The following is a 14,215-nucleotide window of genomic DNA, read 5'->3' on the forward strand; positions in this document are numbered from 1 at the left end:
TTAACTAATGCTAACGTAAAAACGATTTGCATATTTACTTCAGCGAGATTTTCTTCAATTAAAGGAAATATACTTTAGAGGTGTAGAAAATGAAATCTCAACGGTGTCTTTCAGTTTAAAACTTGAATACTTCGGAGTTTTTTATTTATTTCATTTTTTCCCTGTATATTATAAATAAAAATGACTATTAAAATTTCTCCCTTGAATTTAAGGGATCTTTACAACATTATGATAGTATATGGGTGAATATTTGATTCTATTATATTTATGTCACATTTTTAAGAGCCGCACTTTTATTGTTGAATGTTTGTATAGGGTAGGGGGGTTGTATTTAAGCTTTTTTTCTTAAAACAATTTGATTTATTTTTTATTATTATTTGCACAATTGCATTTTTAAGTTTTTTAGCATTTTTTTATTGGATCTTCAAGTCCTGTAGTATTAAATTTTTTGCGGTTTAACTTATAAGTATTTATGTTTTTTCGGCTCACTGTATTTTGTTTTTTAATTTAATTTATATAGACAAAATTATGTTTTAATTTTTAGGTGTAAAATATGTATTTCTTACGTGCGTTATCGGGCTCATTCTGAAACGGAATGTATAAATAGTTACGGTCTTTTAAATATATATATATATATATACATTATATACATGAAAATGTAAGATTGTTTAATTTTAGTCCTTGAACCCCTCTTTCTATATGGGGGGGGGGTAAGGTTATTTTTATAAGTCAACCCCAATTTTTTTCTTCTCAAATAAACTACAGGAATGTAAGGTTTTGGTTTAAGCTGATAATGCCTGAGAGATAATTAGAAGCTTAAAAGTTTATAAAGATGTTATCAATGAGTGTTTAAGATTTAGCTGTTATACAAGTAGGTAGGATTATGGAAGGATTAAACGAGTAAGAGCATAACAAAGCAAGGTAATTACAATTAGGATTAGATTTATCAATGTTAAGGTGAAGATATATTTCTGAATAAGGTTTGACAGTTTTATTTAAGTCAATAACATAGAATTTACAATTTATAGCAGAACCAGAGATTGTATCAAGTTCTCTAATTATTTTTCTTGAATAAATTAGAGGCTTAAAAAAATTTAAGGGTGGAGTTTGTGGATGCTTGCATGATAATGTTAACAACAGCTAAATATCAGTAAACAAACCGAATGGCATGTTTTTAGATACACTGTTAAAACAATACCAATTCTATTTTTTTGCACTTAGCACGAACCAATGAATTGCAGCAGTCACAGAAGGTGGCCCTGTGGTTATGTTACAGTTTTAAAACAAAAATTGCAGAGTGTTTTAATTTTCATAACCTGATAGGCAGAATGTAATTATGTATGTTTTATTATACATAAGCACTGTGCTTATGTTATATATTGTCAAATGGATTGTATTGACAACTAACAAAAATACTAACAAGCAAATGTTTGATTTATTGCTTTCCAATAGAACATCTTTTTTCATTTTTGTACTTATGTTATACTTTTCTTCCTGCTTCTTTTTGTTGGATAATTTGAATCACTTTTTGGCGAACGGACGTGTTTTTATCTTTTTAAAAAAATAAAATATGGATCTAACGTTAAAAAACATCGAAAAGTTAACAACAAAGCTTGAAGAACAAAAAACTTTTATACTATCAGAAACAAGCAAATTATTAAAAGAACAAGAACAAAACTTTATATTAATAATAAGTGGAAACTTAAAAATTCTCGCAGGACGACTCGACAAGCTTGAATATGAAGCAAAAGAAAGCAGTTCAAAAGATGCCATCATTGAAAGAGAAATTTACGAAATTAAAGAGAGCTTGAACTTTCAAGAAGAAAATATAAATAAAAAATTGGAAAAAATTACAACAAATTTAGGGTATGATACAAACTATCTAGTAAAAAAAACAGTGGACTTAGAGAACCGCTCACGCAGAAACAATTTAAGGATCGATGGAGTAAAGGAAAAAGAAGGTGAAAGCTGGGATGATTGTCGAAACTCGATAAAAGAAATAATTAAAAACAAACTTAACATATCAGACGAAGTTGAAATTGAAAGAGCCCATCGCATTGGAAATGCAAGAAATGTTAAGTTACTAAGAACAATAACCTTCAAACTGCTGAATTATTCAGATAAAACTAAAGTTCTCAATAACGCAAAAAAATTAAGAGAGACTGGCCTATACATAAACGAAGACTACGCGAAAGAAACAATAGAGCATCGAAAGAAACTGTGGGAGGAAGTTAAACGACTTCGTAAGGCTGGTAAGTACGCCATCATTAAATTTAATTAAATTTATTGCAGAGATTTTAAAAAGTAAACAGCTGTTTTAAGCGAGCGCATTTTCTAACTAGTTTTTATTTTTTTTTTAAATCATTACGGCTTATGAAACAATAGACTTTGAAACGCTGCGTTTAAATATCTTTGAAATTGCTAATAAATTTTTACCACATAATCGTTATGACGACTTTAGCTTTTAAAACGAAAAATACTCCGATTCTGCATATTTTGACAAAATTTTAAATTTGAAATAAAAACCACTATAAATAACTTTACGGTAATACACATAAACATCAGAAGTTTACTTATTAATATAGACAAATTAAAAAACTTTCTCCTTGAATGCAAACATGCTTTCGGTATGATCTGCCTTACAGAGACTTGGTTCTCTGACGAAGCAGCAGAAACAAACTCTGACCTGCAAATTCCAAACTATAAATTATTTTTTAAAGAAAGATCAGTTTGCAAAAGAGGAGGAGGAATTGTGAATTATATACGGAATGATCTAAACACTAAGATAAGAAATGACCTTTCAATCTCTGATGGCAATAGTGAGGTCTTCACAATGGAAGTTATAAACACTGCCTCAAAGAACTTTCTAGTTCCTACGTGCTACAGACCACCTGATGGTGATACATGTGAATTTTCAAATTATATTAAATATATAATTACAAAAAATAGAGAACAGAAAAAGTTATTCATAATTGGAGATATAAACATAAATATTTTAATGTACAACAAGCATGCTATTACTAAAAATTTCTTTGACGACATGTTTCAGCTTAATATCTTCCCAATTATCAACAAACCTACCAGGGTAACTTCAAAATCTATTACTGCTATTGACGATATATTAACAAACTCAATACAAGATCCTTCTTTAAAATCAGGAATAATAAAAACAGATATTTCAGATCATTTTCCAATATACTTCTCACTGTCACAAAATTCCACAAAAATTGATAATTCAAAAATCTTATGTTATAAAAGAATTATCGATAAAACGTCTACTCAAAAATTTAAGGACTTGCTATCGGCAACAAATTGGCAAACTGTCTACCAAGAATGTGATTAAAGAAACACAAACTCTGTGTACATTAACTTTATAAATTTATTTATCCTACAATATAATAAAAGTGTTCCAATTCAACAAAAAGAAATAAAAACAAAATATTTAAATTGTCCATGGATAACAAAAGAAATAAGAAAATCCTCAAAACAAAAACTATACGTAATATACTTAAAAAATAGAAGCGAAGAAAACCTTTCCCTTTACAAGCAATACAAAAACCTATTTGAAAAAATAAAAAAAAAACACAAAATTTTATACTATTCTAATCAAATACAAAAATTTAATGGTGACCTAAAAAAGACATGGGACATTATGAAGGAAATTATTGGTAAAAGTAAATTTAATGTTAACAAAATGCCTTCTAGAGCAATAATTAATGAAAGTGAATCAAACAACAAGCGAGATATTTCCAATGAATTTAATAAATACTTTGCCAACATTGGTGCTGATCTTGCATCAAAAATTCAATGCCCAAATATTACATTTAAAAGTTACTTAACAGGCTCACACTGCTCTTTAAATTTCAATGAAATAAATCAAGACGAACTTGAAATAGCTGTTAAATCACTTAAAATAAAGTCCCCAGGAATCGATGATATCTCTTGCAAAGTAGTCTCAGATGTTTTTGAGGAGATACGTAATCCAGTTTACCAAATATTTAATTCATCAATTTCAACAGGTATTGTACCTGATAAACTAAAAATCTCTAAAATTATACCAATTTATAAATCAGGAGAAACCAATTTTTTAAACAATTATAGACCAATCTCTATCCTTTTGGTATTCTCAAAACTCCTAGAACGAATAATCTATAATAAATTAAATGAATATTTAAAAACTAACAAAATTATCAATAAAGGTCAATATGGTTTTCAAACGCTACACTCAACTGAGCATGCAATCCTTGACCTCTCAAATAGGATAAGTAGATCATTTAAAAAAAAAAATTCACATTAAGGATCTTTATTGATTTGTCAAAGGCATTTGACACCGTCAACCATGAAATTTTACTAACAAAAATGAAAAACTATGGTATAAAAAATCAAGCTTTCAATTGGTTTAAAGACTACCTTAATAACAGACAACAGTGTGTTATTATAGATTGAAAAAGCAACTCAAATTTACTAAAAACAAAATATGGTGTACCCCAAGGTTCCATTCTTGCTCCTCTTTTGTTTCTTATTTATATAAACGATCTTCCAAACACCTCTAATATCTTTAAAACTATAATATTTGCCGTCGATACAAACTTATTTTACTCGTCAAAGACAATCAAAGACCTCTATGAAAAAACAAATGCTGAACTAAAAAAAGTTAACATATGGTTTAAATCAAATAAACTGTCACTCAATATAGAAAAAACTAAGTATATACTATTTCACTCTAATCAACAAATTACAAAAATACCCCTGAACCTACCAACAACTAATATAGAAAATATATCCATCAAAAGAGCTCTGAATACAAAGTTAATTGGAGTTCTAATTGATGAACACATCTACTGGAAACCCCACATAAACTACATAAACACAAAAATATCAAAGAACATAGGTTTACTTTACAAGGCAAGACCATTTTTGTCACAAAAAAGTCTCAAACTTATCTATTTCTCATTCATACATAGCTATCTCATGAATGCCAATATAGCATGGGGCAGTAAGCACAAATCTAAATTACAACCACTTTACTTACGCCAAAAACACGCTTCAAGACTAGTATACAGCAAAAGCAAATTTACTCATGCTCAACCCTTACTGGAACAAATGAACGCTCTAAATATATTCCAAATAAATATTTTTCAAAATATACTTTTCATGTTTAAATATAAACTTAGTCTGGTTCCAGAGGTTTTTACAGCACACTTTTTTAAAAACAATATAAATAAATACAATACAAAAGCAACAGGCAACTTTAAGATACCTTTTGAAACAACAAGACTCTCAAAATTCTCAGTTACATATCGTGGTCCCTATTTATTTAACAAATTAGTTTCCAGAAACGAATCACTATTAAACTTGAACAACGAACACTCTCTGAAAAAAAGCTAAAAACTACAATAATCAAATTAAACAACTGTAAAGAATTTTTTTAAATTTGAATAAATAAATAAATGTAACTTAACTTTTAATACAAATCGATAATAAAAATAATATTAATAACAAGGTATATATTTAACACGTATATATATATATATACCACGTATGCAACTGGTTTTTTATGTGTATTACACGTCTCAGAAATAGGTACTCGATGACAAGACTGACTTAAGTCTCCTGCGAGCTTCCTATGACTACAAATAAGTATTTTTTTTTATCAATCTTACACAAATTTTGTTTTTATCATATTTATACACTAACATTATCTTGAAATGTGGTAAATTAACTTATAGTGAAACATCTAAACTCTCTTCCAAAAAATCAGCAGATTATTTTTATTTATTGTATTTTTTATTTTAATTGGAGTTTTATAGAGATATATTTCTCGGATTATTTTTACTGACACGTTATTATATTGTTGTAATTGGTATTTATTTTATTCATGTCTCGGAGTTGTAAGCAACTATATTTTTATTTACCTCGTATATTTTGAACTTTATATTTATGATTTAAATTTGTATATCTTTACTGCCAATCAGTGATTGGTAACTTGTAATTACTTTGTAGTTGTAAAATAAAACATGTATAAAAAAATTAAAAATAAAAAAAAATAATGGCCTAATTTTTGTTTGCTCTTTTAGATATCAAGATTTTGTTATCAGATTTTGTTATAAGATTTTGTTATCAGATTTTGTTATAAGATTTAGATATCAAGATTTTGTTATAAGATTTTGTTATAAGATTTTGTTATAAGATTTTGTTATAAGATTTTGTTATAAGATTTTGTTATAAGATTTTGTTATAAGATTTTGTTATAAGATTTTGTTATAAGATTTTGTTATAAGATTTTGTTATCAGATTTTGTTATCAGATTTTGTTATCAGATTTTGTTATAAGATTTTGTTATAAGATTTTGTTATAAGATTTTGTTATAAGATTTTGTTATCAGATTTTGTTATAAGATTTTGTTATAAGATTTTGTTATAAGATTTTGATATCAAGAAGTTTGCTCTTTTAGATATTCAACGATATCACTTTGTATTGATATCGCTGTATATCACGTCCAACGATATCACTTTGTATTGATATCGCTGTATATCACGTCCAACGATATCACTTTGTATTGATATCGCTGTATATCACGTCCAACGATATCACTTTGTATTGATATCGCTGTATATCACGTCCAAATTACAGACATATTTTAATTTTATTTAAAGCATTTTTAAGTAAGACGGCTGATCAAAATCATAAAGATGTTCAAAAAGATTGTCAAAGATGAGTTTTTAAGATTTAAGTTTTACTAACTCGCCTTAACTACGTTGAGACTAATTAATATTTTCTAATTTTAAAGGCCTGTTTACACTGATTTTATTTTTTTTTTAATTTTTTAGTATTAGAATATAATTTTTTGTTGTTTTTAACAAGTAAAAATTAATTCTGCGTATTAAGCTTAAGTGACACAAAGGCGTAGTTTATATAATATTCGTAAATGTTCGTACCAACTTTTCAACTAATTTTTTATTTATACATAAACATTCTCTAAAGAAACTCTAACTTTGTCAAAAACATCAGATGTGCCTAAAAATAATTTAGGAACATAGTATGTCTAGAACGTATTGGTAGTAAACATTTCACGTTTTATCTTAAAATAGCAAAAATCAAATGCTGAATAATAAAAACTGAATAGTTTGGGTTAAATTTAAAGCCAATTACACCATAAACAATCTCATTGTTTTTTTAAGAGAGGCTACAGTTCAACAGGCATTATCATTTCAAGTTTGTTATAACATTCAAGTATTTCTTTGCATGTGTTTTCTTCGAACGTTCCTCGTTAGTTACCTTTGCGAAGGTATCTAAATTGCTAAACCCAATTGGTAAACTCCATCAGAAGATGAAGTTACCAGTAGGTAATGGAACTTCTCTTATTACACTTTGGGACTTATCTTCCTTCTTGAGTAGACTAGAATAGATAACATTCTGAATATATGTAAATAATAATATTTTATTCTTTTAAAAATGATAATTTTTGAATTTATTTAAAAGGCTTTTTATTGATAAATTATATTTTTCAATATCCCAAAAATATTGAGATTAAAAACCGCTTAAACCTAAAAATAATTACTATTTAAAATGTGTATTTTATGTATTTTATGTTATAAAATGTGTATTTTATGTGTAAATTATACACATTTTCACGAAAATTTATTTAAGACAAATGTTGACATTTAAAACTGCGTAAACTTAAAAGTAATTACATATTAATTACAATAAAAAATGTTAATTGCAAACCATATGCTCATTCCCGAATGTTTTAGAGCTTTTTGTAATGAAATTACAACAAAATACCGAAATTCTTGGCAAAATGTTAATTATTTTAATAATAGTAATAACAATAATAATAATAGTTAATGCTGTTGAGATAAAGTGCCAGGCAATATCTATGACAGCCGGTATAAATTAATTATTGAACAAGTTAATTCAGTTACTAAATAATAAAATGTTATTAATAAGCTTTCTTGGTTTTTCTCTTGTTTGTTATTGCTCCTAAGTCGACCGATTGCAAGTTTGATTTAAACCTTTTAACTGTAATAGGTTGAACGACTTTTGCTGATAGACTATTCCTTCCATCAACGACCTTATTGTTGAAAAAATATTGCCTTTTCAAACAATTTCTGACCAATTCAGGTTTTATTCGATGTTTTGCTCCTCCAATGTTAGATGCAGGACCTGACAAGCAAATAGAGTTCATTGTTTGATTTTGTTTAATATCAACTATTTCAATACCTTTAAATATTTTGAAATGCTTGGATGAAATATTTGGATCAAGCCGTCTCTTAGCTGTTTAGTCTTCAAAGCAGTCAAACCCAAAATTTCCAATTTTTTTTCGTACTCAAGATGTCTTATATCTGGTATGATTTTGATTGCTCTTTGTTGAACTTTTTCTAGTTCATGAATATCTTTTGTATAATATGGACTCCATGCTTGAATCAAAAACTCTAAATTTGATCTAACATACGTACAATACAGTGTTTTTATTAGATCTTTATCCTTGTACTTGAATGTATTATTTAGTAGTGAGAGCAAACTATTTGCTTTACTATATTTTACTTGTTTAGCTCATTTCAAATCACTTGATATATAACTACCAATGTCTTTTTCTAGTTTTGACTTCTCGATTTCCATTCATGTGTTGTTATTATTCATAAAATATAAATATTCTTTATTATTTGAACCAAAGTGCATAGTTTTACATTTTTCAAAATTGAATCCTAATTTCCATTTTGCAGACCATTTGTCAAGTTTATTTATATCATTTTGAAATAATTGTGAATTATTTTGAAATAGGCGCAATCATCTTATTATCATCAGCATATAAACGACATTCATTAAAAAAATTTTCTGGTAAATCATTTATAAATACTAGAAAAAGGAGTGGACCTAGAACAGACCCTTGTGGTACACCACTAAATACATCAACCCAATCTGTCACAATTTCACCTAAAACCACTCGTTGTTTTCTATTAGCTAAGAAATAGACTATCCGCCTAAGAAGTTTACCAGAAATACCAATAGTCAATAATTTGGGTAATAACTTTTTTTATCGAAAGCTTTTTTAAAGTCTGTGTACAATTCATCTACCGTTTTCCATTATGGAACGCATCTGTTAAAATATCAAGGTATTCTAATAGGTTTGTTATACAGCTCTTACTTTTCATAAAACCATGTTGTTTTTTGAAAGTAAATTATTTTTTATGAAGTGTTGCATGATACAATCAGCTATTATTCTTTCCAACACTTTACATGGTATAGAAGTTAAAAAGACCGGTCGGTAGTTAGATGCTTTTAATTTCCTTTTTTAAAAAGTGACATTACATTTGCCTTCTTCCACATATCTGGTAGGGTACCTGTTTCCATCGATTTTTTGAACACTAAATATAAATGGGTATGATATTGACGAGCTGCATTCTTTTAAAATATAAGGATGAACAAATTCAAAACCGACCGATTTCGATCAAGTGCTTTAAGTCTAGTCTTCATATTGCTTTCTTCTTTTTTTTTAAATATTTCTTGTAATTTTTAAATTTCGTTTCGTTATTAAAGGTTGATTTTTTAATATTTCTTGTAATTTTTATATTTCGTTTCGTTATTAAAGATTTTTTTAAAAAAATTTTACTATTGAGCTTTTGTTTTCTCTTTAATGATTTGAAGTTTTCGAAAACGTGAAATCGAGTCATTATTAACTTGCCTCATTCATAATGTGAAGGATTTTCGATTACACAGCTTTCAGAGTTTGTTGTTTAAAAAACAACGAAATGATCACTTATATCTATTTTTATGATAACAATGTTTATTTTCAAGTTTCTTTTTTGTTGTCTAAGAACTCTTTTCTACAAGCTCTTTATTTTTTTTTATCTGAATAGTTTGGGGTGCGTAACTTTTTTTATTCATTTTTTTAACCTTGAAATGCCTAAATTACGAGAATTTCAAACATATGTCAACATCATTAAATAAATATATTTAAAAATATTATAAAGATAACATAAAAGCAAGACTAGTTCTTACACCTGTTAAAATAAGTAGTATGATTTCTATAAAACACTCCTTACCCCAATATTTAACATCCTTTGTTGTTTATAAATTTGTATGTCCCAGTTGTAATTCTGGATATATTGGTGAAACCACTAGACACTACGCAACAAGAATTTCAGAACGTTTAAATTCTGATAAGGCCGTTTAAGCACTACGCAACAAGGATTTGCAAACGTTTAAATTCTGATAATTCTGATATTTACACGCATTATCTTTCATTAAAAAAGTTCAACAAACTTAGTTTTTTTTTCCATTATTGACAGAGCTTCCTCTAAACATGAGCACAAAATTAAGGAGGGTATTCATATTGAAATGGCGAAACCTTTACTTAATACACAGTTAAAATTATACAACAACTCTATAGCAATATAATTTCTCAACTAACTTTTTTTTATTAATAGTATTATTACTTCATACTTTTCAGATTCTTTTGTAAAATTTCTTGGTAACTACTTTTTTTATAAAAATGTAATAAAATTTTAATGCAGCCAAAAAAAATTGTTTATATACAGAAATTGTAACTTATATTTTTATATCTGATGATGTCAATTGTGATTGATGAAACATGTTGTTTAAATGTTTAAAAAAAATTGTCATTTATTTGAAAATTATACTAAATTAAAAACTAAATTAGCGCGACTTTTACGTAAAAAATTTTATGCAATTTATAAGAGGGCGGGAAACGTTTATCAACCAATTTTAATTATTCTGTGTTAGTGGAAACATATATGCTATATGAGGGTCAGGGGTCGGACGGGGGCTAAACCAAATTATATTTTTAGTTATATTCGTTTTTTTGCATTCTTTAATTCAGGGTCAAATTTAAATTCAAGATTTTAAAATCCTTTTTTTTAGGGGATATTTTAAACACGTTTAGAGGAGTTTTTTATTCAGCCAGTTATCAATTGAAATAAGAATTTAGAATTTGGGTGGATGATTTAATATTAATATACAATAATTCATCATTTGGTTTGTTGAAAGACTTATACAAATTTTCAGAGAGGTTTAATGTGACATCAAGAAAATATACAATTTTTTGTTTTATGCTTATTTTAATTTGAAAGCCAATATTTAAAAAAAAATTTTCTAATATTATTGAGCTTTGAACCAGATTTTTTACAAATTACTATTAAATTATCATCGCAGTAAAATCATAAATCATTAATATTTATTATTTTACTTAATAAATCTAAAATAAATTGTTCAACAGATTCACAAATTTCTACTCCATCAGAATTGCCCATAGTTAAATCAAAGTAGTGATGAATGTTTTTTTTTTCCTTTATAAAATAAATTAAGGTTTTTCTGCAATGTTTTATTATACGAATTGTTTCTTTTGGAATAACTGTGTGGGTTTTGGCAAATTCGATTGTTTTTTTTTTTTAATTTTCAGTTATTGAGGGGTAAAAAACATTAATGTCAAATTGAAAAAATTATAAAATATTTTACAAACATGGAAAATTCGTTTAAAAATATAGAAAAGTTAATTATCAAGAAATTGGATAATTTAATTTCTAATAGAAAAGATAAAACAAATTAAGAAATGCTATGATAACGAGTTGAATATTTTGAGCAAAAAAACAATCGACTTAGAAAATAGATCTAGACGAAATAACCTCCGAATAGATGGAGTAGAAAAAAACCCGAATGAAACCTGGACTGATTGTGAAGATACAGTAAAAGATATTTTTAAAAACCAACTTAAAATAAACAGCGATGTAGTTGTAGAAAGAGCACATAGAGTAGGAAAAACAAGAGATAGCAAAATACCCAGAACAATAGTTCTGAAACTCTTAAACTATCAGGACAAGAACAAAATTCTAAACGCCGTTAAAAACTTGAAAGGTACTGGTGTGTTTATCAAAGAAGATTTCGCGAATGAAACGATCAAGAGTCGCAAAAAATTATGGGAAGAGGTCAAACGATTGCGCGGTGAAGGTAAGTATGCTATTATTAAATATGATAGAATTTTATGCAGAGAATTTAGAAACCGTATCCCTTACACTAAATTTTAAAAATAAACTTTTCTAAAATGAATGATCTGATGAATTTAAAAAAATAATAAAAATGGCTGGAATAAGTGATTTTGAATTTATAAGATTTAACTTTACTGAATTGAATTCTGACAAAAATATAAAAAATTATATATTATAAATTAATATAAAAATGTAAAAAATTAATATAATAATACAATATAAATAATTGCTAATATAAAAAATTGCTCGGATTGCTTATATCACTATCCATGCGAATTAGAAGGGTTTCTTTTTAAAAATGTTTACGACAAAAATTTAAATAAAATTAGAATTCTACACGTAAATATTCGAAGTCCTAATAACAATTTTGAAAAACTTCTTAACTTGTTAGATGAAACAAAAAATTGTTTTAATATAGTTTGTTTAACTGAAACGTGGATTTCGAATGACTTAGTAATTCTAATTTTAATATTCCACATTTTAAATTAATGCGCTCAAAAGACAAGTAAATAAATGCGGCGGAGGAGTCCTTATTTAAGTAAATGAAAATATTTTTGATTACGTTAGGAATGATTTCTGATGGCGATAAAAATATTTTAACTATAGAAATTATAAACAATCAATCACAAAACATTTTATTAAGCTGTTGATATCGACCACCTGACGGCGTGAGCGAGAACTTGAGCATTTTTTTTGAACAAAGTATTTTTAAAAAAGGTATTAAAGAAAAAAAAAAGTTTCATTATTGGGGACCTAAATATGAATTGTCTTCTGTATAATGAAGATAACAAAATTAAAAACTTTTCTTCTATCTCCTTTTTTGAAACGGGTGCAATTCCTTTAATAAATAGGCCGACCAGAGTTACAAAAAACTCGCCATCTTTGATTGATAATATTATTACAACAGATATATTCAACAATGATATTCAAACAGTTATCCTAAAATCTGATATTACTGACCATTTTCCAATACTTTTTACACTTAATTCAAAATATGAAAATAAAAATCAATCAATCAAAATTAAAACACGCATTTTTAACCATACTAATATAAACCAGTTTAAAAACCAATTATCGTTACTGCACTGGAAGCATATTAACTTCAATGAAAATGCAGACAAAGTTTACGATAATTTTTTTGAAACCTTTTACTCCGTATATGATGCAAACTTCCCTATTATTGAAAGAATATTGAAACAACCAACTCCAAAAAATATAAACAATCCTTGGGTAACAAAAGGATTTAAAAAATCATCCAAGATAAAACAGAAGCTGTATATAAAATATCTCAAAACAAAATCATCTTCAAATGAGAAAATATATAAAGATTACAAATATCTATTTGAAAAAGTTTGTAAAAATTTGAAAAAAAATTACTACTCAAAACTCCTAGATAAATTCAAAAATAACTCAAGACGCATTTGGCAAGTAATGAACAAAATTAGTGGTAGACAAAAGAAAATCAGGTTCTCTCCCCCAGATGACTATTGTTGATAACAAACGTATATGTGATCCAAGAGATATAGCTCATGAGTTTAACAAATTTTTTATTGACATCGGTCCTAAACTAGCAAATAAAATTCCTTTTACCAAAGCAAAATTTAACGATTTTCTAGTACAGATTGATAATTGCAATGGTTCCAACGAATTATATTTTAAACTATCTTTTCGAGAATTTGAAAGAGCATTCAAATCACTTAAAAAAAACAAAGCAAGCGGAGTAGATGACATAAACGGTAATATAGTTATAGAATGTTTTGAACAATTAAAAGATATTCTTTTTAAAGTATATGGGGCGTCTATCCATCAAGGAGTATTTCCTAACCGATTAAAAATTGCAAAAGTTCCCCTATTTTAAAAGAGGGAGATCAAAAAAATATCAGTAATTATCTTCCTATTTCCGTCTTTTGCACATTTTCAAAAATACTAGAACGCATTATGTACAATAGACTATACAATTATTTTCTTTCTAATAATTTGTTATACGTCAACCAATTTGGTTTTAAAATAAACGATTCTACGGAACATGCAATTATCCAATTTGTACGTGAAATTTCAAATTCTTTTGAAAAATCTAAATATACTTTAGGTGTTTTCATCGACCTATCGAAAGCATTCGATACTGTCTAGTGAATCCATTTTTTTGTAAAAAACTGAATTCCGGATTTTCGGAATTACAGGAGATGAAATCCGGAATTCCAGAATTATTA

At 27.0% G+C, this 14,215-nt stretch overlaps 1 protein-coding gene across 1 annotated transcript in view; it reads left to right on the forward strand.

Annotated features, from left to right (window-relative positions):
- LOC100198292 (cAMP-dependent protein kinase catalytic subunit alpha) overlaps positions 1–552 on the forward strand; it is a 39,921-nt gene extending 39,369 nt beyond the window's left edge. The window contains exon 10 of the mRNA XM_065801121.1: positions 1–552. This exon is cut by the window's left edge and continues 252 nt beyond it. The gene's annotated coding sequence lies outside the window, so the exon portion shown is untranslated.
- The last annotated feature ends 13,663 nt before the right edge of the window (positions 553–14,215 follow it).

Source organism: Hydra vulgaris, chromosome 07 (assembly GCF_038396675.1).
Source record: "Hydra vulgaris chromosome 07, alternate assembly HydraT2T_AEP".
Taxonomy (NCBI): domain Eukaryota; kingdom Metazoa; phylum Cnidaria; class Hydrozoa; order Anthoathecata; family Hydridae; genus Hydra; species Hydra vulgaris.